The sequence below is a fragment of the Solanum dulcamara genome, chromosome 11 (assembly GCF_947179165.1).
Source record: "Solanum dulcamara chromosome 11, daSolDulc1.2, whole genome shotgun sequence".
Taxonomy (NCBI): Eukaryota; Viridiplantae; Streptophyta; class Magnoliopsida; order Solanales; family Solanaceae; genus Solanum; species Solanum dulcamara.
The window spans coordinates 28642852-28647292 of record NC_077247.1 but is presented as its reverse complement, the minus strand read 5'-3'; the positions used below and the strand labels follow the sequence as shown (position 1 = coordinate 28647292).

The following is a 4441-nucleotide window of genomic DNA, read 5'->3' as shown; positions in this document are numbered from 1 at the left end:
CTCTCTTTGTTTTTTTTGTTAGAATTCTGGTCCATTTTCTGAATTATGAGACCTCTATTTGTAGTTGTGGAATAGAGGAGTTGTGATAAGAACAGGCTTTCATTCGGCCAGTTAGATTTCGAAAAAATTACTTAATTGAATGTGTTTTGAAAAATATTTACCATCTTTAAATATACTTTTATTTTATTATCATTTTTAACAATCAATAACAATATTTTAATTAAAAAAGACATTATATACACTTTTTATTTGAGGAAAAGGAAAGGGTGTTATCTTTTTCTCTCTAAGGGTTTTTCTTCATTTTCTGCGTCTCCCTTTCTTATTCCTTCATCTCTTCTTCATTCTTCCCTTATTCCTTCATCTTTTTGTTTATTTCAGACGGAACTCATAGGTTTTAGGTGTACAATTGTAATGAAAGGTCAAAACTCTCCTAGAAAAAGTCCACGAATTTGAATTGTTGATTCAACCGACAGTGGTGAAGTAAATGTCGGTCTAACTTTTAGTTTGAGAATTTCTGCCAATCAATCTCCAGAAGAAGCTGGTGGTGAGGTTAATCAAAATTTCCAAGCATTGCATGTGAAGAAAAAGGACGGTAGAAGTAAGAAAAAACCCAGTGAATTGAGTTCTAAATTTAAATCGAAAAGAAAACGAGTTGATGTTGCATCGGCATCTAAGAAATTTGTTAACAGCGATGATGATTTTGAGGAATTACCTCCTCAATTTCAGTCAAAGAAAGTGAAACCTACAGTTGCTTAGGAGAAGAATCCAAAATTTTGAAATCGATTGTGCAAAAATACGGTTCTACCGGAGAGTTTATATCCGATATGTCATTCTACCAACACATTATTTAACTGATAGCATTTTCAATCTGTTTATGTGTATTTTCTTAGTTTGTTGTTGTTTTGAACTTGTGTGCTAGATGTTGAAGAAAAATTTGTGTATTTGATACTTTTATTATATCTAAATTTATTTGCTCAAGTTTATTATATCAGTTATTATATCAGTGATTGTTGGGAGTTTTGCCATAAATTGTTAGATCTTTTGTGTTGCAATTTTTTTTTTTTTTTAAATAAATAAATATAAATGAATTAAACTTTGAACTAAAATGTGTTACACATACATTAAAGTTGAATTAGAAAAGAATAAGAGATGAATGACATCTGTAGTTAATTGAAAAAAACTTTTCAGTTATCTGTACACCACAAAAATGAATTAAACTTTGAATGAAAATGTGTATTACACACATTAAAGTTGAATTAAAAGGGAATTAGAGACGAATGAAACCTATAGCTAATGAGAAAAGTTTTCAGTGATTTGTACACCACAAAAATGAATAAACTTTGAACTAAAATATGTATTACACACATATTAAAGTTGAATTAGAAGAGAATTAGAGACAATAATCTTTAATTCTAATATGCAACCTATGTTAGCATCTTCCTACTTATTGGAACAATCAATAATCTCTTTCACCCTCCTCCCATAAATCTAATGTTTTTAGAACTAGCCCCATGTAGACTAGCAAAAATCGCAGGCAAAAATGAATCCAAAACAAATTTCTTTACCATATGATTCTTCAAGCTTATTCTCCCTCACAACTATTAGTTTTTCAATGAGAATAATTTAATCTAAGCTAAGACTGCTTTCAAGAGTCTTCCATTATTAAAAGAGGAGTGAAAATGAAACAGTAATATCTCCTTTTTTGCAAAAAGCAAAGCAATCATTAAAGTTTAGTATGTTTGTGATGATGTGGTTTCCTTGAAACTTGAGGAGTACACATTGACAGTAGTTTATTTTTAAATAAAATATTTGATTTGCTTTTATTTTAAATTGGAGCCATGTCTGTTTCTTTTCCTTTTTCCTTGATTGCTGAAGAAATCTTTAGATGTATAACTATTGCATGACTAGCTCCTTTTTATATATCTACACTCTATAGTATCTCTGTATGTTCACTTTAAATCAAGTGTAGTTTGATAAAATTTCGATTTATTGTCGAGTGCAGTTTCTCTGTTTTAAAATTACTTCTTACGTTAGACTCATAATCCCTTAATCTTTTGTATTTATCTTATCTTATTGTTGAGCTTAAGACCAAAGGCAGATTTGATATCAATAAATAGATCTTCTAAGATCATTGCTTTGTATTATCAATTATTGTCATATAAAAGACATTCCAATATAAAAACAGTCATGGTTAGAATTTGAAATCTTTTATTTTCTCTTGCAGTTTTCGTTATGCTTCATTACCATACTTCTTCACTAGCTAATATTAGCATTGATAAAGCTACTCTTCTTTCCTTGAAATCTCACATATCTTTTAAGTCCTATTTGAGGGTTCATGTTAAGATATAATTATCTAGAGTGATAGAATGATATTATTTATATGCAGGATCGTAAATTCTGGAGACATCTAGATGTTTTGTATTCTTCAAGTAGGTGGTCGTCATATACTAATCATGACATGATTGAGAAAATAAAACTTTCTTTATCTGAAAAACAGTCCGAGTTGTTTAGAAATACTTGTTTTGGTTACTTTCTTGACCTTCCGAAAGTGACCACACAACTCCAACTTATTCATTGCCTTATGAACAGAGAGTTAAAACACACACCTGATGATGTGTTTGCTGTTGAATTAAATGAGAAGACGCTGTTTTTCGGGCTTAGGAAATTTGGATTAATTACAGGCTTAAATTGTGTTAGTGATGGTTGCTCTGTTAATGTTTCAGATTCTCCTTGTCGGTTGTTGAACAATTATTTCCCTGAACAAATCACTGTTCAAAAGAATCATCCACGCGAGTTGTTTTTATCAAAAAAATTTATAGATGACGATTTCGCCGTTTCACTAGCTGTTTTATTCTTTATTAATAATTTTTTGTTCTCATATGAGAACAATGAATACCAAATTAGTAATAGAGATTTCTACCTTGTGGAAAGTTGACAATTCAATTCTTACCTATGGGATTTAGATGTCTACAAGAAGTTGCTTGATAATGTGAGACACAAGCTTAATTCAACTAATCAGTACTATAGATTAGGTGGATTGCCTCTTGCACTTCAAATTTGGAATTTTGAGTGTTGTTATAGAGTCGATGAAGATTTAGCTCTTCGAATTTCTGATTCTATTCCAAGAATTTTGAGGTGGAAAACAGTTGCTGAAAGTCCTTGGCAAAAGCATATTGAAAATGACATCTTCATGCCTACGAAATGCAAGGTATCTATACAAAGTTAATACAATTTATGACACATATATATATTAGTTCAACTCAAGTTAATACATCTATTTGTTTTTGTATTTTAATTTCAGTTTGAGAATATAGTAGCGAGTGAAGATGAGGTATCTAAATTGAGGCTTCTTGAACCTCGTGATTACCATTCTGAAATCTTGAAATTGGAGCCGAAAGGATCAAAACATAGTCTAGATATGTTGACCAGGGAGGTTATAGAATTGAGAAAAGAACTTGTAATGGTATAAGCTAACTTGACTTTAGATTTTATCTTTTTCAAAACTGTTATTCTAATATTTGTGTTATATTTGATTATATACTAGGCGAATGAAAATCACAAAGCTCTTCAAATGAAAGATTTTGTGATGAATTCCAACAAACAATTATTGAAGGATATTTCTTTGTTGTTTGCTAAGAGAGACATCAAAAGTTCTTTTACTCAAAAAGCCAGGGAATCATCCAACAAAAAGGCCGGCGAGATATTTTCGGGTGGATTAGACTTCAATGGAGGTTCTTTTATGTTTTAAATACATCTATATTATCTTGTTTTGCTTGTTGGCAGGGACTTAAGTTTATTTACTGTTTAGATGTTTTACTTATCTAAGTTGTAGTTTAAGCTTGAATTTTTTATTCACATGTTTTCACTTAGAAGAATAGTGAACTTTGACAATGAATATAATTTGCTGCATGGTTTTAGCTGCTAGTGTTACTATTCATAATCATAGACCTTGAAACTAAATAGTGAATTGTGTGCTTGTATTCTTTGTGCTAATGTAGAGGAGTTCTTGAATTGGGTTAGCTTCATTTTTGCTAGTGGTAGCTCGTGAGTCTTTGCTTTTTTTTTTGTCTTTTGCTTGATGGGTTTTGTATTTGCTTTACAATTGAGGTAAAGATTGTTTTTTTCACATGTTTTCACTTAGAAGAATGGTGAACTTTGACTATGAATATAATTTTCTGCATGGTTTTAGCTGCTAGTGTTACTATTCATAATCATAGATCTTGAAACTAAATAGTGGAATGTGTGCTTGTATTCTCTATGCTAATGTAGAGGAGTTACATTTTTATGAATTAGACACGAATGAAAATTGTAGCTAATGAAAAAGCCTTCAGTGATGTGTTTCAATAGTGTTATCAAACTGAAACCTGCATTATGAATTCAACTTGAATGAAAAATGAATTAAACTTGAATAAAAAATAAATTACATACATATGAAAGTTGA

The 4441-nt window shown here is 30.3% G+C and overlaps 1 pseudogene; it reads left to right on the top strand.

Moving 5' to 3' along the window:
- Positions 1–2458: 2458 nt before the first annotated feature.
- On the top strand, positions 2459–3469 carry LOC129872484 (uncharacterized; annotated as a pseudogene).
- Positions 3470–4441: the final 972 nt, after the last annotated feature.